General features: G+C 39.3%; 1 protein-coding gene across 16 annotated transcripts in view; it reads left to right on the top strand.

The window, feature by feature from the left end:
* LOC137243734 (uncharacterized) overlaps positions 1–26,897 on the top strand; it is an 815,214-nt gene that overhangs the window by 107,571 nt on the left and 680,746 nt on the right. Inside the window, exon 1 of one of the 16 annotated variants that reach the window (XM_067771773.1) lies at positions 1,675–1,784. The exons of the other annotated variants lie outside the window; for them this stretch is intronic. The gene's annotated coding sequence lies outside the window, so the exon portion shown is untranslated. Of the gene's footprint in view, positions 1–1,674; positions 1,785–26,897 lie in introns of those variants that run through there. 16 annotated transcript variants of the gene reach the window in all.

Genomic DNA, 26,897 nt, shown 5'->3' with positions numbered 1-26,897 from the left:
GGTCACCCCGGGTCCACCTTTATGGCGATATCTCGAAACGGCGTCCACCTTTGGGACTAAGGATTACTCCCTTTTAAAATACTCATTAACACCTTTCGTTTGATGCCCATATTGGACAAACAAATTCTAGGGTCACCCCTGGTCCACCTTTATGGCGATATCTCGAAACGGCGTCCACCTTTGGGACTAAGGATTACTCCCTTTTAAAATACTCATTAACACCTTTCGTTTGATGCCCATATTGGACAAACAAATTCTAGGGTCACCCCTGGTCCACCTTTATGGCGATATCTCGAAACGGCGTCCCCTATGGAACTAAGGATTATTCCCTTTTAAAATACTCATTAACACCATTCGTTTGATACCCATATCGTACAAACACATTCTAGAGTCAACCCTGGTCCACCTTTATGGCGATATTTTGAAACGGCATCCACCTATAGAACTAAGGCCCACTCCCTTTTAAAATACTCATTAACACCATTCGTTTGATGCCCATATCGTACAAACAAACACATTCTAGAGTCAACCCTGGTCCACCTTTATGGCGATATTTTGAAACGGCATCCACCTATAGAACTAAGGCCCACTCCCTTTTAAAATACTCATTAACACCATTCGTTTGATACCCATATCGTACAAACGCATTCTAGAGTCAACCCTGATCCACCTTTATGGCGATATCCCTAAATGGCGTCCACCTATAGAACTATGGCCCACTCCTTCATAAAATACTCTTTAATGCCTTTCATTTGATACACATGTCATACAAACACATTCCAGGGTTTCCCTCGGTTCATTTTCCTACATGGTTATTTTCCCTTATGTTGTCACCATAGCTCTCAACTGAGTATGTAATGTTCGGTTACACCCGAACTTAACCTTCCTTACTTGTTTTCCACTTGCGTTGTAATGTCTCCCAGATATGAACTATGTTCAAAGTATCAAGTGTCTAGCTCAACGGGAAGTTACCGAAAAAGACTTTTCCGTGGGTGAAAAATTCGTATGGAAATGAGGGGACAAACATGAAAGGGACTTAATATAAAGGTAATAAAAGCCATTTCCGAATAATATTAATCCAGATCAGAGTTTTGTGTATTTGATATTGGAAACGTTGTGCAATAGCATGTATAAGCTACGGATTGTGAATGTGTGAATTGCTATTCAATGTTCAACAAATAACCTACGGTTTTTGATGTTGCGTATTTGCCATGACGTAGCAAATTCAACAACATCAGCACTGAAATCCAGCGAAGAATCAATCTTGCCAATTAAAACTTCTTTGGACTAGGTAGGCAATTGAAAAGTAAAGTCCTCTCTCGGCGAACGAAAATCATACTTTACAAGTCACTTATCGCACCCGTCCTGCTATATGGGGCAGAAGCATGGACCATGACAACAGCAGATGAAGCGGCTTTGGGAGTGTTCGAGAGAAAAGTTCTTCGAAAGATTTATGGACCTCTACGCGTTGGCGATGGCGAGTACCGAAGAAGATTTAATGATGAGGTGTACGAGCTATACGCAGACATCAACATAGTCCAGCGAATTAAGCGAGGCCATGTTATGGGAATGAAAGATGATGCTCCGGCCATGAAAGTGTTTCTATCGGAACCCGCCTATGGAAGCAGAGGTAGAGGGCGGCCCCCACTCCGTTGGAAGGACCAGGTGGAAAACGATTTAAACTCCCTTGGTGTGACCAAATGGCGCCGCTTGGCGGAGCGAAGGAGCGACTGGCGCGCCTTGTTGGACGGCCATAACCGTTTAGAAGGTTAAGCGGCAATTAAGTAAGTAAGTAAACAAATTCATAGCCATATAATTTTTTGGCGCTTTGTGTAAAAATACTAAAACAGTTTACAAATACAATGATGCTAGACCATTTGCACAAAATCCTGAACTCCCCTTTAGATTCATTACACTCTTCCAAAAACTCCCTAAAGACCTAACTGAAGTGGTCCAAGTTATTTTTAGTATTCCTCCAACCCAGGTTTTAGTGGCAGCGATTTAGTTTAGCACCCCCCGAGTTAAGGGTTTAACTTGGTATCAAATGAAAGAGGGAGTTCTCCCGACCACAAATATATATATTTTAAAGGCGCAAACTTATAATTTAAAAGTTATTTGTTGTTAAAGTTTGCAAATTTCTATACAACTTTTATATGTGTATACGTATATATATTTTATGACATTACAAATCTGTGCTGCCACATCTAAAAAACGGAACAAGTGCAGAATCGAAAAATAACTTGTAAAAATACCTTTCATCTGATGTATATATATCTTTAATTTTCTAGTCTTTATTTACCAAAAATTTGAAAAGGCTCTTTTTTGCATTCGTGAACGAGCTGATATTACCTTATAACTCTTGTTTATTGTTATGTTAGCCGATCCAACACCGGCTGCGCCATGCACAGTAATTCTGCGTAGAACACCTTCGGCCTTCTGCCGCCTATGCAGAAAGGTGTTTCAACTTCTCAAAATGAGTAGTAAAAATATATATTTTCCTTTTTCTTTATTAACTGGAAGGTGGTAAGGTAATATTTTTATTTGTTTTTTTTTTTTTTTGTTTATGTGGCAGCACAGCTTTGTAATGTCATCAATAAAATATATATATATATATAAATGTGCATGTTGCTACAAAAGCGCTATTGATTTAATAAAAACATTTATAATAAGTAAAAACAATGCAAAAATGAAATGTACAAAAATGCAATTTAAGTTTATCGTTGCCAATTTATATAGATATGTACTAGCAGACCCGGCAGTCGTTGTTCTGCCCTACATTTGGCCAATCTGCATACATTTTAATAAGCGTTTTCCGTCTAACTCTGCCATACCCCTCTACACTTTTTCCTAATCTTTTTGTTCACTCCTCCCTCCGTATTTTTCGCTTCACCTCCATCTTCGTCTCATTCTATCTCTTTCTCAGTCTCCTTATCTCTTTTCTCTTCTCTCAAGTTGTTCTCCTTCTTCTTCATCTCTTATTGCCAGTCCCAGAGGGTGGTATGTATTTTCTTCCAGTCCCATTCCGAGTCCCAGTTTCAGTATCAGTCCCAGTCCGTCTCTGCTCTACTTCCCGGAAAAAATCATCGTAAATACTAATATAGGAAAATTTATATACGAAATTTCAGGCAAATCGAACAGGACGTATGTAAATAGTTTTGCCAGGTTGATGCGAATAAATCGAATTTCACAATGAACTTTAGAGCTCTCAGCAACAGCTTTCATTTGATATCCATAATGCACACATATTCTAGGTGTATCCGGGTCCATGTTTTGGCCTATATCTCGAGACCGTAGTCACCCAGCTGTGTAAAATTTACTCTGTACTAAAGCATACATCAACAGCTTCAATTTGATACCCATAATGTAAAAACACTTTTATAAGTGTATCCGGGTCCACGTTTTGGGCTATGTCTCGAGACCGTAGTCACCCAGCTGTGTAAAACTTACTCTGTACTAAAGCATACATCAACAGCTTCAATTTGGTACCCATAATGTAAAAACACATTCTAGGTGTATCCGAGTCCACGTTTTGGGCTATGTCTCGAGACCCTAGCCCCCCAGTTGTATGAAAATTATCCTGTACTATAGGACTCACCAACAGCTTTCATTTGATATCCATATTGTATAAACACGTTCTAGGGGTACCCGGTCCACATTTTGGGCTATATCTCGAGACCCTAGCCTCACAGTGGTATGAAAATTATCCTGTACTATAGCACTCATCAACAGCTTTCATTTGATATCCATATTGTATAAACACATTCTAGGGGTACCCGGGTCCGAGTTTTGGCCTATATCTCGAGACTCTAGTCACCAATAGGTATGAAGACTACGCTGTACTAAAGCACTCATCAACAGCTTTCATTTGATATCCATATTGTATAAACACATTCTAGGGGTATCCGGGTCCACGTTTTGGCCTATATCTCGAGACCCTAGTCACTCAGGGGTATGAAAATTATCCTGTACTATAGCACTCATCAACAGCTTTCATTTGATATCAATATTGTATAAACACATTCTAGGGGTACCCGGGTCCACGTTTTGATCTCAAGACCCTAGACACGTAGCGAAAAAAAAGGTAGACGTTGGCCGATTCTCAGACCTACCCAATATGCTCACAAAATTTCATGAGAATCGGTTTAGCCGTTTCGGAGGAGTTCAGCCTCTAAAACCGTGACAGAAGAATTTTATATATTAGATGTGGATTAAGGTTTTGAAAGATATGTAAATTGTAATTTAAAGTGCTATAGAAATTTGCTAAATTTGCAAATTTTAAGTACAAATAACTTTTAAATTATAAGTTTGCGCACTTTATAATATATATATTTGTGATCGGGAGAACTCCCTCTTTCATTTGATACCAAGTTTTACCCCGAACTCGGAGACAGCGTTTTCTACCATAAAATCTACTCTCTCTGATCTACAATTAAATATCGATGGAGGTTTACCACCAGATATTTTTATCATTACTATCAACTGATGACTGCAAATCAAAGAGAATTAAAGAGGTTAATCCAAAGTGACTCTACTATGATTTAAGCTTAATCTCTTTAAGCAGTATCTCTTTAACTTTTCCTGTACGAATTTTTTTCTAGTATCCGAACAAAGAGCAGAATATCTCCAACCTTTTCTAAACTAAATTTAACACACACAGAAAACGCACCATTGACACAAGCACCTGCCTTTCAATTTTAAAATGTAATTGGCGACGAAGATGAAATATATAACACATTTTTTTTGCAATAAAACATTTTTAGAAGCTGCCGCGCACAAACATCCTTGACGTTTTTATACTCAGTTGAGCAGAGCTCACAGAGTATATTTAGTTTGATTGGATAACGGTTGGTTGTACATATATAAAGGAATCGAGATAGATATAGACTTCCATATATCAAAATAATCAGGATCGAAAAAAAATTTGATTGAGCCATGTCCGTCCGTCCGTCCGTCCGTCCGTCTGTCCGTTAACACGATAACCTGAGTAAATTTTGAGGTATCTTGATGAAATTTGGTATGTAGATTCCTGGGCGCTCATCTCAGATCGCTATTTAAAATGAACGATATCGGACAATAACCACGCCCACTTTTTCGATATCGAAAATTTCGAAAAATCGAAAAAGTGCGATAATTCATTACCAAATACTCATTAAGCGATGAAACTTGGTAGCTGAGTTGAGATTATGACGCAGAATAGAAAAGTCGTAAAATTTTGGACAATGGGCGTGGCACCGCCCACTTTTAAATGAAGGTAATTTAGAAGTTTTGCACGCTGTAATTTGGCAGTCGTTGAAGATATCATGATGAAATTTTGCAGGAACGTTACCCTTATTACTTTATGTCTGCTTAATAAAAATTAGTAAAATCGGAGAACGACCACGCCCACTTTTTAAAAAAAAATTTTTTTAATTCAAATTTTAAAAGAAAAGTTAATATCTTTACAGCATATAAGTAAGTTATGCCAACATTCAACTCCAGTAATGATATGGTGCAACAAAATACAAAAATAAAAGAAAATTTCAAAATGGGCGTGGCTCCGCCCTTTTTCATTTAATTTGTCTAGGATGCTTTTAATGCCATAAGTCGAACAAAAACTAACCAATCCTTGTGAAATTTGGTAGAGGCTTACCTCCTAGGATGATAACTGTTTTCTGTGAAAAAGGGCGAAATCGGTTGAAGCCACGCCCAGTTTTTATACACAGTCGACCGTCTGTCCTTCCGCTCGGCCGTTAACACGATAACTTGAGCAAAAATCGATATATCTTTACTAAACTCAGTTCACGTACTTATCTGAACTTACTTTGTATTGGTGTAAAAAATGGCCGAAATCCGACTATGACCACGCCCACTTTTTCGATATCGAAAATTACGAAAAATGAAAAAAATGTCATAATTATATACCAAATACGAGAAAAGGAATGACACATGGTAATTGGTCTATTGACGCAAAATATAACTTTAGAAAAAAACTTGGTAAAATGGGTGTGACACCTACCATATTAAGTAGAAGAAAATGAAAAAGTTTTGCAGGGCGAAATCAAAAGCCCTTGGAATCTTGGAAGGAATACTGTTCGTGGTATTACGTATATAAATAAATTAGCAGTACCCGACAGATGATGTTCTGGATCACCCTGGTCTACATTTTGGTAGATATCTCGAAAACGCCTTCACATATAAAACTAAGGGCCACTCCCTTTTAAAACCCTCATTAATACCTTTAATTTGATACCCATATCCTACAAACACATTCTAGAGTCATCCCTGGTCCACGTTTATGGCGATATCTCGAAAAGGCGCCCACACATAGAACTAAGGCCCACTCCTTTTTAAAATACTCATTAGCACCTTTCATTTGATACCCATTTCGTACACAAAAATTTTAGAGTCACCTCTGGCCCACCTTTATGGCGATATCTCGAAAAGGCATCCACCTATAGAACTAAGGCCCACTCCCTTTTAAAATACTCATTAACACCTTTTATTTGATACCCAAATCGTACACAAAAATTCTAGAGTGACCCCTGGCCCACCTTTATGGCGATATATCGAAAGGGCCTCCACCTATTGAACTAAGGCCCACTCCCTTTTAAAATACTCATTAACATCTTTCATTTGATACCCATATCGTACAAACAAATTCTAGAGTCACCCCTGGTCCACCTTTATGGCGATATCTCGAAAAGGCGTCCACCTATAGAACTAAGACCCACTCCCTTTTAAAATACTCATTAGCACCTTTCATTTGATACCCATATCGTACACGAATATTCTAGAGTCACCCCTGGCCTACCATTATGGCGATACCTCGAAAGGGCATCCACCTATAGAACTAAGGCCCACACCCTTTTAAAATACTCATTAGCACCTTTCATTTGATACCCATATCGTACAAACAAATTCTAGAGTCACCCCTGGTCCACCTTTATGGCGATATCTCGAAAAGGCGTCCACCTATAGAACTAAGGCCCACGCCCTTTTAAAATACTCATTAACACCTTTCATTTGATACCCATATCGTACAAACAAATTCTAGAGTCACCCCTGGTCCGCCTTTATGGCGATATCTCGAAAAGGCGTCCACCTATAGAACTAAGTCCCACGTCCTTTTAAAATACTCATTAACACCTTTCATTTGATACCCATATCGTACACAAAAATTCTAGAGTCACCCCTGGCCCACCTTTTTGGCGATATCTCGAAAAGGCGTCCACCTATAGAACTAAAGCCCAGGCCCTTTTAAAATACTCCTTAACACCTTTCATTTGATACCCATATCGTACACAAAAATTCTAGAGTCACCCATGGTCCACCTTTATGGCGATATCTCGAAAAGGCGTCCACCTATAGAACTAAGGCCCACACCCTTTTAAAATACTCATTAACACCTTTCATTTGATACCCATATCGTACACAAAAATTCTAGAGTGACCCCTGGCCCACCTTTATGGCGATATATCGAAAGGGCCTCCACCTATAGAACTAAGGCCCACTCCCTTTTAAAATACTCATTAACACCTTTCATTTGATACCCATATCGTACAAACAAATTCTAGAGTCACCCCTGGTCCACCTTTATGGCGATATCTCGAAAAGGCGTCCACCTATAGAACTAAGGCCCACGCCCTTTTAAAATACTCCTTAACACCTTAATTTGATACCCATATCGTACAAACAAATTCTAGAGTCACCCATGGCGATATCTCGAAAAGGCGTCCACCTATAGAACTAAGGCCCACACCCTTTTAAAATACTCATTAGCACCTTTCATTTGATACCCATATCATACAAACAAATTCTAGAGTCACCCCTGGTCCACCTTTAAGCCAATATCTCGAAAAGGCGTACACCTATAGAACTAAGACCCACTCCCTTTTAAAATACTCATTAACACCTTTCATTTGATACCCATATCGTACACAAAAATTCTAGAGTCACCCCTGGCCCACCTTTATGGCGATATCTCGAAAGGGCATCCACCTATAGAACTAAGGCCCACACCCTTTTAAAATACTCATTAGCACCTTTCATTTGATACCCATATCGTACAAACGCATTCTAGAGTCACCCCTGGTCTACCTTTATGGAGATATCTCGAAAAGGCGTCCACCTATAGAACTAAGACCCACTCCCTTTTAAAATACTCATTAACACCTTTCATTTGATACCCATATCGTACACAAAAATTCTAGAGTCACCCCTGGCCCACCTTTATGGCGATATCTCGAAAGGGCATCCACCTATAGAACTAAGGCCCACACCCTTTTAAAATACTCATTAGCACCTTTCATTTGATACCCATATCGTACAAACAAATTCTAGAGTCACCCCTGGTCCACCTTTATGGCGATATCTCGAAAAGGCGTCCACCTATAGAACTAAGGCCCACGCCCTTTTAAAATACTCATTAACACCTTTCATTTGATACCCATATCGTACAAACGCATTCTAGAGTCACCCCTGGTCCACCTTTATGGCGATATCTCGAAAAGGCGTCCACCTATAGAACTAAGGCCCACACCCTTTTAAAATACTCATTAGCACCTTTAATTTGATACCCATATCGTACAAACAAATTCTAGAGTCACCCCTGGTCCACCTTTATGGCGATATCTCGAAAAGGCGTCCACCTATAGAACTAAGGCCCACGTCCTTTTAAAATACTCATTAACACCTTTCATTTGATACCCATATCGTACACAAAAATTCTAGAGTCACCCCTGGCCCACCTTTATGGCGATATCTCGAAAGGGCATCCACCTATAGAACTAAGGCCCACTCCCTTTTAAAATACTCATTAACACCTTTCATTTGATACCCATATCGTACAAACAAATTCTAGAGTCACCCCTGGTCTACCTTTATGTCGATATCTCGAAAAGGCGTCCACCTATAGAACTAAGGCCCACGCCCTTTTAAAATACTCCTTAACACCTTTCATTTGATACCCATATCGTACAAACAAATTCTCGAGTCAGGCCTGGTCCACCTTTATGGCGATATCCCTAAATGGCGTCCATCTATAGATCTATGGCACACTCCCTCATAAAATACTCTTTAGTGCCTTTCATTTGATAGACATGTCATACAAACACATTCCAGGGTTACCCTAGGTTCCTTTTACAACATGGTGATTTCTCTTACTTTGTCTCCACAGCTCTCAACTGAGTATGTAATGTTCGGTTACACCCGAACTTAGCCTTCGTTACTTGTTAAAATTATATTTCTTAAGGCGCGTTATGAAAAAAATATTGAGAGTGTATGTTGGCTATGGTTTGTGCGAGCAAACTTGCTTAGAATGGGACGCATACTGATGTGTGTATATATTAGAGGTTTACACCGATCAGTTTATCGGCGGCGGCGGCGTAGGCTCTATTATAAACCGGCGGCGGTAACGTGGGCGGCCCGCCGGCGTACGCCGGTGTTCTTACTTTTCTTGATTCTTCTATTTAAAAAAATATCAATGTTTTGGTCGTTTCGGAAAGATCCTGGGTTTTTGCCTCAAAATCTCGCAGATCGTTCAAAAATTTTCAGGAGTAGCCCTTTGCGGAGGGATTGTCCCTATTTCACTTACTCCAGAGAGGCTTCGAACCTAACCCCGGTATTTGGAATTGGTACTGCTGCGTCTGCTGAAAAGAAATAGATATACATAAAATGGTCAAACTTTTGTCTATATATCTCGTGCAAAGCGTAGTTTCATTTGGGGTTAACTCCTAATAATCGTCGAGAACACAATTTCTTTAAATCATTTGTGGCTCCTTGGCGGTCACGCACAAATACGACTTACGATTGCTATTAATGGTCTATTAATACTCATAGCTCTCGTGGCACAGGGCGACTCCAGTTTTTTCGACTGTTTTTAAGAGCTACAATTCCCGACGTGCGAACAGTAGCAATGCCGACCACCAGTCGCTACCACGCCTCCTGACCCTCACACAATATGCCACCACAGAAGCTATAGGACTTCGAATTCGAACTCATACCTTCGTCGACGTCACTTTCTTACAAGCTCTAGGTGCAGCTCCGAAGACTTTATAACGGATGTTTTTGTCATGCTATGCTGCCTGGCTACACCACAGAAACACCTTGAAACGTTAGGGAGTGACTATTCGGCATATGATGTCGCCCTCGAAATCATAAGCAGTCTAAGTGGATGTCATTGCGTAACTCATGGGTGAAAATCATATAATCCTCGGCGCATCTACATAATTAAAATTTTACAAGGACCCTGGATACAATTTTTTAAATGTAGATGAACGAAAACGATATTTAAGAATGAAAGTCGACCGATTTTAAGTTGAAAGATGTTAACGGCTGTTTTCCGGCCTTACGATATAAGAGCGCATTCTGGATGACCGCGTAGGTTTACTTTTTAGACTAGTTCGACTGTTCATTACGTTAGGGTAGTAGCCCACACGGTCATTCGTTTCACGGTCTTGGGAAAGCTTTTGCTTCACCAGTTTGAGTGTTCTTGCAAAGGACAAAGCCTCACCTGGTAAATATATGTGCCTACGTATTCACATTTGTAAAAGGAGCCGTAACGTGTAGGTGATATTTAAACTTGCTTCATAAGCTATAACCGATTTAATTCGCTCCAAGGGACTAGTTTGGATAGGGCCGCAACTTTAGGAAATGTCAAACCGGGCGGCTTGGGTGTTGAAGGATGAAGTGTGAAAATCAAAATTAACATTTGAGACGCTGTTGTATAGTTTCGCAAATAAACAACAGATGTTTGAATGTAAGCCCAAGTGATTTTTCAAACCCTTCTCATACATACATAGGTATATCCTCAACTTAAGTATGAGGTAAGGCACCTTTTTTGGGTAACTTGCTTTTTTAACAACTTGAGAACAATTTAAAACATGTTCGGCTTACGTCATTTTATTTGAATTCATTGTTCATTATTAATTTTTTGAAAAAGGTATGCAACGTGAGCATATGTATTCATTATATAATTTTTCTTTTGGTGTTTTGTTTTAATAACTTGGTGAATTGTGTGATGCAAAGTCCCTGTTAAATTGACATCGAAAGCGCCTGTTTTTTTAAATAACTTTTGAACAGTTAGAACGAGTTAAATTTCGTAATTAGTTTCTTATAACTGGCAGTGATGCGCATCCGTTGATACCATTCTCGACCATATCCGACCAATTTTCGACAGTCTTAAACGAGTAGGAAATATAGTAACGCGCCGGGCGCCGCCACCGCCGCCGCGACGAAATTTTTGAAATTCGGCGGCGGCGTAAAAAAAACGACCAAAATCGGCGGAGGCGTTTATAGGCGGCGTATATCTTTAGTACATATTGTAACGAATTTGCTGCAAATCCTCTTATTTGCCCTTCTGCTAAGTTCGAATCACTGAACTGTTGAATAAATAACTCCAATATGTAATAATGCAAAATGGCCTTTATTAAAGTACTTCACAATAACGCTCAAACTGTGCAACGAGTAGCTTGCTTAATAACCAAACTGATTGGTAGCTCAAATGAAACTCTACTATTCAAAATAATACTGCTCTTGCTCGCTAGATATCGTCTTAATCGAAATCTCAAATCAAACTGAATTCCAGCGCCTCTACAATTGCCGCCTTTTATACTCTCCGATTTCAACATTCGCATCTTCTAGGCGCTTCCAGAATCTACTAGTCCAGCAGCTCTCAAACTTCTCAGCTGTAACTACAATTGCATGATTTTATAGTTTTTCTCATTGCATACTTTCAGGAGTATCTCAGATATATGCATGTGTTTGTGCATAGACTCTCTGCTGCTCGTATACGTACATGGTACATATGTGTAGACGCAATTATTGTTTCGTTTATGTAGATACATAATGATTGATCTATGGATGTGAATTCATGTCACTGCTTAGCATCGGCTTAGAGACGATAGCATCGCTCAGTGCTGCTAACATTCGTTACACTGCCCTCCACCTAAGTCTGATCGTCCCGATCAGACAAATCTCCCGATCTAAACGTCGCTTGCATCTCCAAATGTACCACTCTTCTACTCCGTAGTTTCTCAATGCTTTGTATGCGGTAGATGGTAACACTGATCTTCTTCACAACCTTGTACGGACCTTCCCAACTGCACCGAAATTTGGCTGGAACACCTTTCCGCCGGTGAGGGTTGTTTAACAGTACCAAATCTCCCGCCAAGAAACCTTCCGAATTAAAGTTCTTGTCATGCCAGTGTTTCATCTACTACTCATTACCCTGGGCCGTTCCTTCAAACTCTGTTGTTTGGCCAATGAACTACTTCGTAGAGCTTGCGCTGGACGGATTTGCTTTGCATAATCAGTATCGTTCCGACGCTTCACAACAGTAGTGTGCCTTGGCTTGAAACCACCCTTGCATCGTTTCTGCGAAATCCTTTCCTTCGTTTTAGTGCGTCCGTTAGGGCTTTTCAAGCCAGTGTTTCTCTCACAGGTATCTTCGGTTTTGATTTGTTTGGCCCATTTGTTCCATCAACTTTTACCTTTGAATTTCGTGGCCTTCGTCGAGTCTTCTCCACCAGTACCCGATTACTGCTGAACCCTTTTTCCAAACTAAAGTTAAGTGATATGTCCTGGTTCTTATAGCGCATAATTTTTCTCCGCATTTCGATCCTGATGTCATGGTCAACCAAGAAGTCCACTCCGAATATGACTTCACCAACGATCTCCGCCACAACGAATTTGTGTAAAACCATGACCTTCCCAATTAGGACTTCACATATCACTTCTCCATGGACTTGGTTATACTCGCCTGTGACCGTACGCAACCTTGCTCCAGGTAATGACTTTACTCTCCTGTAGACCAAATCAGATCGAATCAAGGAATGAGATGCGTCCGTATCTACAGTCAGTACATGTTCTTTGCCATCCACATTCCCTCTGACGGTAAGACTGCTCGATTTTCTACCAATTTGCAACACAGATATCACAGGGCATTCAATAGCTGGATCTAGCTCTCGATCTCTACCTCTTACTCGCTCTTGCTCATCTCCTCCAGCTTTGCGTTTACGGCCAACCACATTGTTGGAACTACTAGGATCAAGATCGCAATGACGGGCAATGTGACCGGACTTCCCGCATTTGAAACATTTGATAACTTTTTCATTCCGCTTTTGCGATCCTTTCAGTGCCTCCAATATTGCGTCTACCCACTTTGGCCTTTCTACCTCCACACGGTGTGCTTTGTAAACTGGCTTACACAGAAGCAATGCTGTTTCTTGAGTCAGTGCATGGGATACCGTTTCTGCGAATGTAGGTTTTGGGTTTGCATATGTCGCTGGCTTCGTTTCTGCGTCCCGTATGCCACTTATAAAACTCTGGATTTTTACCCTCTCGGTGTACTCCACGGGTGCGTCCGCATTTGCCAAATGTGCCAACCTTTCAACATCCGAGGCAAAATCCTGCAAAGTCTCATTCTCAATTTGGAATATCTGTTTTCTATGCTCGCTTCCATAACGTCTCTCGACAGCGGCCATCAATGCTTCATAGCTGTTCCGTTCGTACTCTGGAATAGTCTGTAAGATTTCGGCAGCTGGTCCTTTCAATGCTACGAAGAGTTCAGCAACTTTATCTTCAGCATTCCAGTTGTTCACTGTTGCGGTCTTCTCAAATTGTAGCTTAAAGACCTGGAAAGGAACAGAACCGTCAAAAGATGGAGTTTTTACCTTCGTATTACTCGCTGAACCAACCGGCCGATTAAGTTGCGTCTCAACGCATCCACCTCTGCCTCGAATTTTTCTTCAAACTGCGTTATTTTCTCGTCCATACGCGCTTCGAGTTTTGATGATATACGCGCCTCTTGCTCTTTCATATATGTGTTCTGCTCTTCCAGTTGAGATGACATTTGCGTTGACATTTCTGAAATACGTGGCTCCTGTGCTTCAATATTCGCTGTTATACGGTTCTCCTGCGATTCCAGCTGAGTTTCCATCTTGGATGTTATGCGTGTCTCTTGCGATTCCAGTTGGGATGCCATATTTGTGGATATATGTGATGACATTTCTGTTATACGTGCCTCTTGCGTTCCATCTTGGATGCTACTGTCGATGTTTTAGCAGTTATTGCAGCCAATATTATGTTCAAGTCTGTGTTGGTAATTGTCTGCGATGTTTCGTTTTTCTCTTAAATTTTTGTTGTCTCCTCGCCATCAAGATGAAAGACATACTCTTCCACATCAATTCCTTCCAATTCCATTGCCTCTCGTAGTCGTGTCTGAAGTTCGACTTTAATGCCGGTTGTATTCAATCCACGGGTCTCCAACTCCTTCTTCAGTTGCGGGATCTTCAATTCACTTAACTTTGCCATGTCCTTGTTGTCCTCTGGAATTTATTCAACAATTCCTCTTCTGACACCAATTGTAACGAATTTGCTGCAAATCCTCTTATTTGCCCTTCTGCTAAGTTCGAATCACTGAACTGTTGAATAAATAACTCCAATATCTAATAATGCAAAATGGCCTTTATTAAAGTACTTCACAATAACGCTCAAACTGTGCAACGAGTAGCTTGCTTAATAACCAAACTGATTGGTAGCTCAAATGAAACTCTACTATTCAAAATAATACTGCTCTTGCTCGCGAGATAGCGTCTTAATCGAAATCTCAAATCAAACTGAATTCCAGCGCCTCTACAATTGCCGCCTTTTATACTCTCGGATTTCAACGTTCGCATCTTCTAGGCGCTTCCAGAATCTACTAGTCCAGCAGCTCTCAAACTTCTCAGCTGTAACTACAATTGCATGATTTTATAGTTTTTCTCATTGCATACTTTCAGGAGTATCTCAGATATATGCATGTGTTTGTGCATTGATCCCCGCTGCTCGTATACGTACATGGTACATATGTGTTGACGCAATTATTGTTTCGTTTATGTAGATACATAATGATTGATCTATGGATGTGAATTCACGTCACTGCTTAGCATCGGTTTAGAGACGATAGCATCGCTCAGTGCTGCTAATATTCGTTACAATATGTATTTAAATTTTCAGAAAAGCTTCACAGCAACGCGAAACGTTTTTGAAAAGTTTCTTTCCGAGATGTGGACCAGCAATCGATCTATTCGAACAAATTCTATTAATGGATCGATTTGCTTGACATTTTTATCTTTTTATCATAAGCAACTGATAACTGAAGTTCCAAGTCAGTCATTACCGGAAGATTGATTAGTTAATTTTGTTACACTTAGTGTAAATAATAAATATTTATTACATTTTTCAAATTTAAACTGAGCTTTATAGACTTTGTTGACTATTTTTTCCACTCCTTTTATTATTTTATTGTAGTTAATTATTTGCATGCAATCATATAAAATATTTTTAATGCCACAGAAGTACAAGGGTCTACATAAGTAATCGCACCCATTTTTATTTGAATAGTTTGGCCCCTGGTCCACTTCCCGAAAAAAAACTTCAAAATATTACCTAATAGCCTTTGCCTGCGGCCCCGTCCGCAAGGAGAAGAAAATAAAATATATGGGCTATTCATGCTGGCCTGGCTATCAAGTTATCTGTTTAAAAATTATTTCTGTCTAATGTATTTTATTTGCAATAGAGTAAAAAAAATTGTAACTAAATGAGTTGATAACCTGATAGGCACGCTTACGTGAATAGTACAATACAGTTTTTTCGAATTAAAAAAATACATTTTGATTTTAAGTTAAATTAATTGATATGCCAGCGGTGAAGGAATTACTGTTCATGGAACAAAGGAGTGAAGTTACCCTTAGCTAAAACAAAAGAGATTTTTTTAGATGAAAGTAGTGTTGCTTTTTCGGGTATTTAAAAAAAAAAAATAAATAAATGTAAGGCCCGATAACCTCCGAAGAGATTTTAGGCCTAGCTTCTCTTCAATTTGTGTCATGATTCTTTTAATTTTTCCTTAGTTTTTAATTAGTTAAACAAGCAGATTTTCTCTATTAATTTAATAAATTCAAGGTTTTTACGCATATTTCAGCGAAATAAAATGAACTCGGCTTTGAAAAAATATTTTGCTATACTTTTTCAATAGAAAATTGACGTGGCGGTTTTCGAAATCGCACCATCGCAATATGCCAGTAAATTTTTCCTTCTTTTTAGTTTTTAGCATTAAAACCCAAATAATAATTGAATAACAATAATATTTTCCGGTGTTAAGCTCATTAATTCTTAAAAATCGTTAGTAAATTTCCATGTACTTGTTTGTTTATATATGTATGTGTTTGCACAGCTGAATTGTGTACAATGATATAAATATGATGAATAAATATGGAAAATAACAAAGGGTACATTTAATTAGTTTGATTTGTTTCCAACTGCTAATATGTTCTATTGTGTACTGCCAGAAACCCATAGTTGGGAGCAGTGCACAAAATTTTGAGCAACAACACTGCTCGAACTTACGTGGCCCACTAAATCACAAAACATTCGCAGTCGCGGAGATAGGCACACAGTGATAAACAGAAGGAAAGATTCACTGGATTTATTTAAAAGGTAGCGCACAATGCTCTCCTGAAATACCTTTTTTTGAAATAATCCTGAAATAGGTAAGAAAACAACGAACAGATCGGCGATAGCTAAAAACTCTTCGGTACCATTCCTTCGATACGATTCTGGAATTAGTATGAATTACTTTTGAAAACCATATTGAAACTATATGGAGATATTCTCAAAAATCTCGACGATATTATTACGAAGACAATCCAGACACGGTTCCGAAACAGCCCCGAAAAATCTCGAACACATTTTTGAAACGGTCCCTAAATAGTCCTTAAAAATCTTGAAATAATCCCACAAAATTTCCTCAAATAATACCGAATCAGTCCCTTAATAGTCTCAGAGTATCTAGTCTATAAACAGTCCTGAAAAGATTCCGAGCACAATCCCGAAATAATCCTGAGGTATTCTTAAAGTAGTCCCCAAAAGATTTCGAACACCGTTTCCAACTGGCCCAAATAGTTACGATTATATCCTGAAAAATATTACGAACAAAAAAAAAAGAAAAAATAAATGTAAGGCGCGACAAACTCCGAAGAGATCTAAGGCCGAGCTTCTCTTCCAATTTGCGTCGTGCTCCTCTTGCTTTTCAATACAAATTGGCCGGACGGGACCTACATGTTTTATGCCGACTCCGAACGGCATCTGCAAGGCAGATGAGTTTTCACTGAGAGCTTTTTCATGGCAGAAATACACCCGGAGCGCTTGCCAAACACTGCCGAGGGGCGACTCCGCTTAGAAAAATCTTCTTCTAATTGAAAAATCTTATTTCTAAAATTTTAATGTTGCATTGCCCGGGGTTTGATGCCCAGGGCATACGGTGTGGTAGGCGGGGCACGCTACCATCACACCACGGTGGTCGCCATTACGAACAGTCTTGATATAATCTCGGTAGTCCGGAAATGACCCCGGAATGATGCCGAAATTGTCCTGTAAGTAACCAGAAGACACAATCTTTTAGACTAACATCTATATAAACCATGAACCGTGCGTACGTATATTATAAATGCGAAAGTTGGGATATTGGATGCCTGGATGAACCAAAGTAATGACGACTTAGGTAATCGGGTTCAGTGGGAGAGGGGATGCAACTGTTCACTTCTCCATATACTAGTTAAATATGGTTTTAACATCCTTCTAAGCTAGGCATCATTTTAAGTCTGTTATAGTCAACTTAAACATTATTTTATCTTTAAAAAAGTATTTTAAATTTAAACGACGTGAGCGCGATTTAAGCTCTTTAAAATAGATTTTAGATTGGCGGCCTGCTGTCAAAAGTATCGAGAAATTCAACAGTTTGCTATTTGAACGCGTAAAACTTAAATGGAAGTGAAAATAGGGCTTCCTCTACAAGACAAGTAAGGAAGGCTAAGTTCGGGTGTAACCGAACATAACATACTCAGTTGAGAGCTATGGAGACAAAATAAGGAAAATCAATCTGGGGTAACCCTGGAATGTGGTTGTATAACATGTGTATCAAATGAAAGGTATTAAAGAGTATTTTAAGAGAGAGTAGGCCATAGTTCTATGGATGAACGCCATTTAGGGATATCGCCATAAAGGTAGACCAGGGCTGACTCTAGAATTTGTTTGTACGATATGGGTATCAAATGAAAGGTGTTACTGAGCATTTTAAGAGGGAGTGGGCCTTAGGTCTATCGGTGGACGCCTTTTCGAGATGTCCCCATTAAGGTGGACCAGGGGTGATTCTATAATGTGTTTGTACGATATGGGTATCAAATGAAAGCTGTTAATGAGTATTTTGAAAAGGAGTGATCCTTAGTTCCATAGGTGGACGCCGTTTCGAGATATCGCCATAAAGGTGGACCAGGGGTGTCTGTACGATATGTGCATCAAACGAAAGGTGTTACTGAGCATTTTAAGAGGGAGTGGGCATTAGGTCTATAGGTGGACGCCTTTTCGAGATATCGCCATTAGGGTGGGCCAGGGTGACTCTAGAATGTGTTTGTACGATATGGGTATCAAATGAAAGGTGGTAATGAGTATTTTAAAAGGGAGTAATCCTTAGTTCTATAGGTGGACGCCTTTTCGAGATATCGCCATAAAGATGGACCAAGGGTGACTCTAGAATGTTTGTACGGTATGGGTATCAAACGAAAGGTGTTACTGAGCATTTTAAGAGGGAGTGGGCATTAGGTCTATAGGTGGACGCCCTTTCGAGATATCGCCATTAGGGTGGGCCAGGGGTGACTCTAGAATGTTTGTACGATATGGGTATCAAACGAAAGGTGTTACTGAGCATTTTAAGAGGGAGTGGGCATTAGGTCTATAGGTGGACGCCTTTTCGAGATATCGCCATTAGGGTGGGCCAGGGGTGACTCTAGAATGTGTTTGTACGATATGGGTATCAAATGAAAGGTGGTAATGAGTATTTTAAAAGGGAGTAATCCTTAGTTCTATAGGTGGACGCCTTTTCGAGATATCGCCATAAAGATGGACCAAGGGTGACTCTAGAATGTTTGTACGGTATGGGTATCAAACGAAAGGTGTTACTGAGCATTTTAAGAGGGAGTGGGCATTAGGTCTATAGGTGGACGCCTTTTCGAGATATCGCCATTAGGGTGGGCCAGGGTGACTCTAGAATGTGTTTGTACGATATGGGTATCAAATGAAAGGTGGTAATGAGTATTTTAAAAGGGAGTAATCCTTAGTTCTATAGGTGGACGCCTTTTCGAGATATCGCCATTAGGGTGGGCCAGGTGTGACTCTAGAATGTTTGTACGATATGGGTATCAAACGAAAGGTGTTACTGAGCATTTTAAGAGGGAGTGGGCATTAGGTCTATAGGTGGACGCCTTTTCGAGATATCGCCATTAGGGTGGGACAGGGGTGACTCTAGAATGTTTGTACGATATGGGTATCAAACGAAAGGTGTTACTGAGCATTTTAAGAGGGAGTGGACATTAGGTCTATAGGTGGACGCCTTTTCGAGATATCGCCATTAGGGTGGGCCAGGGGTGACTCTAGAATGTTTGTACGATATGGGTATCAAACGAAACGTGTTACTGAGCATTTTAAGAGGGAGTGGACATTAGGTCTATAGGTGGACGCCTTTTCGAGATATCGCCATTAGGGTGGGCCAGGGTGACTCTAGAATGTGTTTGTACGATATGGGTATCAAATGAAAGGTGGTAATGAGTATTTTAAAAGGGAGTAATCCTTAGTTCTATAGGTGGACGCCTTTTCGAAATATCGCCATTAGGGTGGGCCAGGTGTGACTCTAGAATGTTTGTACGATATGGGTATCAAACGAAAGCTGTTACTGAGCATTTTAAGAGGGAGTGGGCATTAGGTCTATAGGTGGACGCCTTTTCGAGATATCGCCATTAGGGTGGGCCAGGGGTGACTCTAGAATGTTTGTACGAAATTGGTATCAAACGAAAGGTGTTACTGAGCATTTTAAGAGGGAGTGGACACTAGGTCTATAGGTGGACGCCTTTTCGAGATATCGCCATTAGGGTGGGCCAGGGGTGACTCTAGAATGTTTGTACGATATGGGTATCAAACGAAAGGTGTTACTGAGCATTTTAAGAGGGAGGGGGCATTAGGTCTATAGGTGGACGCCTTTTCGAGATATCGCCATTAGGGTGGGACAGGGGTGACTCTGGTATGTTTTTGTACGATATGGATATCAAATTAAAGGAATTAATAAGGGTTTTAAAAGCGAGTGGCCCTTAGATGTATATGTGAAGGCGTTCTCGCGATATCGACCAAAATGTGGACCAGGTGATCCAGAAAATCTTCTGTCGGGTACTGCTAATTTATTTATATATGCAATACCACTAACAGTATTCCTGCCAAGATTCCAAGGGCTGTTGATTTCGCCCTGTAGAACTTTTTCATTTTCTTCTACTTAATATGGTAGGTGTCACACCCATTTTACAAAGGTTTTTCCAAAGTTATATTTTGCGTCAATAAACCAATCCAGTTACCATGTTTCATCCCTTTTTTCGTGTTTGGTATAGAATTATGGCATTTTTTTCATTTTTCGTAATTTTCGATATCGATAAAGTGGGCGTGGTTATGGTCAGATTTCGCCCATTTTTTATACCAAGAAAAAGTGAGCTCAGGTAAGTACGTGGGCTAAGTTTAGTAAAGATATATCGGATTTTGCTCAAGTTATTGTGTTAATGGCCGAGCGGAAGGACGGACGGTGGACTGTGTATAAAAACTGGGCGTGGCTTCCACCGATTTCGCCCATTTTCACAGAGAACAGTTACCGTCATGGAATCTATGCTCCTACCAAATTTGAGAAGGATTGGTAAATTTTTGTTCGACTTATGGCAATAAAAGTATTCTAGACAAACTAAATGAAAATGGGCGGAGCCACGCCCATTTTGAAATTTTCTTTTATTTTTGTATTTTGTTGCATCATATCATTACTGGAGTTGAATTTTGACTTAATTTACTTATATACATTAAAGATATTAAATTTCTTGTTAAAATTTGAATTTTAAAAAATTTTTTTTTAAAAAGTGGGCGTGTTCTTCATCCAATTTTGCTAATTTTTATTTAGCACATATAGAGTAATAGTAGTAACGTTCCTGCCAAATTTCATCATGATATCTTCAACGACTGCCAAATTACAGCTTGCAAAACTTTTAAATTACCTTCTTGTAAAAGTGGGCGGTGCCACGCCCATTGTCCAAAATCTTACTAATTTTCTATTCTGCGTCATAAGCTCAACCCATCTACCAAGTTTCGTCGCTTTATCTGTCTTTTGTAATGAGTTATCGCACTTTTTCTGTTTTTCGAAATTTTCGATATTGAAAAAGTGGGCGTGGTTATAGTCCGATATCGTTCATTTTAAATAGCGATCTGAGATGAGTGCTCAGGAACCTACATACCAAATTTCATCAAGATACCTCAAAATTTACTCAAGTTATCGTGTTAACGGACGGACGGACGGACGGACGGACGGACGGACGGACATGGCTCAATCAAATTTTTTTTCGATCCTGATTATTTTGATATATGGAAGTCTATATCTATCTCGATTCCTTTATATATGTACAACCAACCGTTATCCAATCAAACTTAATATACTCTGTGAGCTCTGCTCAACTGAGTATAAAAATATACGTCAGGAACTAATGTATTATCCTTAGAATGTATATTAATATGTTTGTGACGAAAATTATGTAATTTTTAAATGTGCGATGGTTGGCAGTAAAATATTTAATTAAGGTTATTACGCATTGACAGATTCTTGTGTGTGTTTTAATATTTTAGTATCTTTTGAGTAAAACCTGTCATCCTATCCATATTCATTTAAGCATTAAATATAGAAATAAATATTCAATGGCAGTAATAATTTACCACGGGGGTCGATGCTAATACATGTCCAAAAATTTCGCGAGAGTTGCCACAAATGCGGTTTTACCTCGGAAGCAATAATCCGAAGGGAGGGAAGAAATAATTTTACAATGTCAAGAAATTGCTTTTGGGTTATGTGTTAATTAGTTTTTCAATCCACTAATTACTTACTCAATTGGCGCTTAATAGTTTAAGCGGCTATGGCCGTCCAACAGGGCGCGCCAGTCGCTTCTTCTCTCTGCCAACGGGCGCAAATTGGACACTCCAAGGAAGTTTACATCGTTTTCCACCTGGTCCTTCCAGCGGAGTGGAAGCCGCTTCCCTCCTCTGCTCCCATAGGCGGGCTCTGATAGAAACACATGGCCCAGCCAGCGCAGCCGCTGCTTTTTAATTCGCGAGACTAAGTTGACGTTAGCGTAAAGCTCGTACAGCTCATCATTAAATCTTCTTCGGTATTTGCCATAACCAACGCGTAGAAGAACATTTCTCTCGAACCCTCCCAGAGTCGAGAGAGGACTTTACTTTTCAATTCAGTCCATTGAACAATTAATTAATTTTTCACAGTAAATGCACGCAATTTGACAAACAGAATAGGACGATAAAATAGAATACGCCCGAATTTATCGGCAATGAAAAACGACAACGGCCGACAACAATTCGAAGATCGGTTGAAATGTTCATACGCTCATCAAAATATATTTTTTTATTTTTATCGGACGATTACGAACGGCATCGGGTGACCAAAATCGGTGGCTGTGTAAGCGTATCCTTAGTCTATGTCGCGACAGACTTGAATTCAGAGATTGTCTTTGTAAAAATGGTGTTCAAAATATGGTATAACCATTACGTTATAATATTTATTAACAATTATTAGTATGTGTAGGTATATTAATATGAACATATTTTAGTTCAACTTACGTGGATCGTGGTGGCTGGAGTGTGCTGCTTGTCCTTTCGATGATCGCAAAAGAAGTGGAAGAGCAACCGTTAACCCTTGAAAACGGTAAGATCGTTCCATTCTTGTAGTTAACTATTTCACAAAAGTAGTCAAATGGTTGATGTTAACACAATGTTAACATCTCGCATACTAGGGCTACTTAAAATATTTATGTTTTGGACCGTGGGCATAAACATGCCGGCACGCTTGCGATAAGCAATCCCCTAGAAAAACAGCAGGCAGCCACCAAGATTCAGAGTTAAAAGTTCGGTAGTCTTCTCCTGTAGGAACAATTTCATAAATAAAGAAAGTTATATACGTGTATTCACAATTTCAGTTGCACTTATTATATTATAAATTCATTTAAAAAATGGATGTATAAAGTTCAACAATACATATATGTAAATTCAAAAATTGAGTATAAACGCTTAACAACTTTATAACAACTAACAGGCCCCTGATAGGACAAACACAAAGATGGTACCTTGAGCCGGTAGCAGAAAAATCGTGCTGCTGGAATAGTGCCCCTGTATATCTTAGGGAACAAGTCTGCTCCTAGTACTAGACTTACCGGGCGGGATAATAAAAATGCGCATCGGCAAGCTTTAGACTGGAGTACGCTCTCACGATTGCACCATCAACCTCGTTATCCGGTGAGCGCTTACAAAAGTTTCGCAGAACTATAGCGTGGGTTGTGAATGTGCTCGTTTGCCCGTAGTTGCCTCGAATTTTAATCTAGCAACCCCCTTTTTTCTTTGTTTGTCTGGAATGCAAAGAAGCATTGGAAAAACTTTGCGTAGGCTGGACCATACATCTTTACTGGGCTCCCGGTCATAAAGGGTTAGAAGGAAACGAAAAGCTCGATGAGTTGGCAAAGGAGGGTGCAACACTCGCTGAGTCGACGAAAGACGTCCCAATCCGTTTGAGAGAAATCAAAAGAAGAGAAGCGCACCGCTGTGAAATTTCAAAGATAATGTGCAAAGCTTACTATGTTAGAGTTACAAAATGCGTCATATCTCTAAAGAGAGAAGACTTAAGGCCCACGATGGGCATACTGGGTGGACACTGACTTCTGGGGTCACATGCTCATAAGTTAGGCCTCGTCAGTAAAAGCAAGTGTAGGAAGTGTGAGCTGCAGGAAGAAAGGTCAAGGCTCCATCTATTAGGGGTAGCAGAATTGCCAGGTCTCGAGGCAGCAATTAAGATGGGTCCTAATTGAGTTCTAGTATTTGCCAAGAGACGGAGTTATTTTATAACATATGTCCAGCACCTGATTGGGGTTCTTCCGTTTGGTCGCCAAACAAATTCTGGTAACACTATTGACACATTCAGTCTATGCGAGGTCTTTATTGACGGGCCAGTTCAACCTAACCTAACCTATACCTAATCGCGTCATGTGAATAATAAATAGGAAAACACTTTTCAGTCAAAATTTCAGGAACTTGACATAACAAAAATACATAGCTATACAAATAAAAACTTTTTTTGTTAATTAGTTAACTCATGGCGGAACCAAACAAGGTGGACGCACGGTGACATACCTACAAATATAAATAAAATTTCCATGTACTTTGTTTTTGTAAATTGATGGACTAATGTCAAAATCGTGCTGCCCCGGAAGTTGATATATCAAATCATATTAAAAAAGTACAAATCAGCTGTCACCGTGCTGCCACCTTGTATAGTTCCGCCATGAGTTAAAAAAAAAAACAGATTTGATCTAGCGAAATGAAATGAACACGTAATTGTTTGTTTATATATATATATATATATGTATGTATATTTACACAGATGAAATTTGTTATCAAATTGATACATATGTATGTGTGCAATGAAAGTATTTTCAAGGAATATATACAGAAAAGAACAAAGGGTACACCTAATTAGTTTGATTTGTTTCCAAGCTGCTAATATGTTTTATTGTATACTACCAGAAAGCCAAAGTAGGGAGCAGTGCCGTAAATTTTGAGCAACAACACTGCTCGAACTTACGTGGCCCAATAAATCGCAAAACATTCGCAGTCGCGGAGATAAGCACACAGTGATAAACAGAAGGGAAGATTTACTGAATTTCTTAAAAAGGTAGGGTCCAATACTCCCCTGAAATATATATAAAGAGATCCGGGGATAGCTAAAAAATATTCGCTAGCAGGCCTTCCGATATGATTCCCGATACAATCCTGAAATACTTTCGAAAACAATCTTGAAATATATGGAGATATTTCCGAAACAGTCTTGACTATATTATTGTGAAAATAGGCATGAAGCTGTAACAAAGCAGCCCCGAGAAGGTCTCGAACACAGTCCCCAAATAGTTCTAGAAAATCTTGAAATAGCCCCAAAAATGTTCCTAAAATAATTCTGAGGCGTTTCTTAAATAGCCGTGCTAGTCCTAAGATTCCGAAAATATTCCAAAAACGGCACTAAATATTCACGAAAACAATCTCAAAAATATACACGGCGGCCGCAATGCTGTGGTAGCTTGTTCTCAGTGAAAATTCATCTGCCTTGCAGTTGCCGTTCGGAGCACGACGCAAATTGGAAAAGAAGAGGTGCCAAGTATTATTGGTCTGAGATAAATACTCAAAGAGTTATAGCAATTTAAAGATACTTTTCCGGAGGGGGAAAGGGGGAAGGATGAATTAGCCAACTTTTGCTACCACCCGCACTTAATCAAAATGATATTTCCAGTAGAGAATTTAACATTATTTTCCTTAACTGTGTAAAATTCCATCTAAATATGGTTAGCCGTTCTGGCGTGATTGAGTCACAAAATAATTAAAGATTTAACTGAAAGTAACTGCTCACACGTGTTGTTGTTGTTCTTGAGATAAGTACACACCTGTAAGGTTTTTTATGCTTATGGTCCTTTGTTGGATATATATCCCTTACGTTCCGGTAACAAGCACCATTGAGGTACTGTCTCGACCAATTCGGGAATGATTTAGTATGCCCACATGAAACCTTTTGAATCGTACCGTCCTCTCATCTTAGTGGATATTGCAGAGTTTCATAAGAGCTGTACTCTCCGGATGCTGATTTAAATTCGTAGTTCTAATGAAATAATATAGGAACCAAATAAAAAGAAAATGAAAAATTTTAAGCACTTCCTTTATATAAATGGACAAAAAGCAACGATATACTCTTGCTGAACTTTGATTTTAAAATTTTGACAAGGAAACTGTAAAAATATTTATGAGAAATAAAAATATCAAAGTGGGCGCACATTGCTTTGATTGGAAAGTTGACAGAAAAGGAGTTAACTTATCAATATATGACCAATTAATTGCGCTCCACTTTTATATTTTTATTTCTCATAAATATTTTAACAACTCCTATGTCAAAAATTTAAAATCAAAGTTCTGCAAGAATATGTCTTTATGTATGGACACATTTTTCGCTGATTTTTGTCCATTTATATAAAGGAAAGCCTTAAAACTTTTGTTATGATATCCATTGACTGAGTGTGCGATAGGCACATTCAAGGACAAAAGAGCAGCAGTGCTTGTGGCAAGGTGCAATTACCACGGTGTGTGCACTGCCGTTTAAGCCCGCCCGGAGCTTCAGCTTCGTGGATTCTTCTACATGATCATCACACAGCACTGCTCTCCCCAACTAATGGTCGAACACGATTATTTATTTTGTGCACTGAGAATATTCAACCAAAAAGAAAATATACAACAAAAAAAAAAAAAAACCAACAACGCACTTGCGTGCCACACTTCGCCAACATGACACACCCTATACCTCAACTTACCTTTATGCTCGGCAGCTCATTGTTGCAACGTTTGGTGACTGCCTCTGTACCCGCCCTACCATTGGCCTCATGAATGTTATTGAGGCCACATTATATTACATTACACTAACCTCCCATGTCACAACCCAAAGTAAAACAAAAAATTATTTACCCATTATTAGTTATTATTCACAAATTCAATGCATTATACAAGTTTGTTTAGTTTTAGCCTAGCTGACCTGAACTTAATTCACAAAATCAACTTTGATTTTAAACAAGAGAAAGTACTATGAAAGAAAATATAAAAAAATTGATATGGTACAACAATAATCATTCCTACGTGTACACTGAATAGTATCTTGCCTCTAAAATTGAAATACATACATATATATGTATATGTATGCGCGCATAACATTACGCATATGCAAAAAA

The sequence above is a fragment of the Eurosta solidaginis genome, chromosome 3 (genome assembly GCF_040869045.1).
Source record: "Eurosta solidaginis isolate ZX-2024a chromosome 3, ASM4086904v1, whole genome shotgun sequence".
NCBI lineage: Eukaryota > Metazoa > Arthropoda > Insecta > Diptera > Tephritidae > Eurosta > Eurosta solidaginis.
The sequence above is the reverse complement of the archived record's forward strand: the minus strand, read 5'-3'. Positions and strand labels throughout refer to the sequence as shown.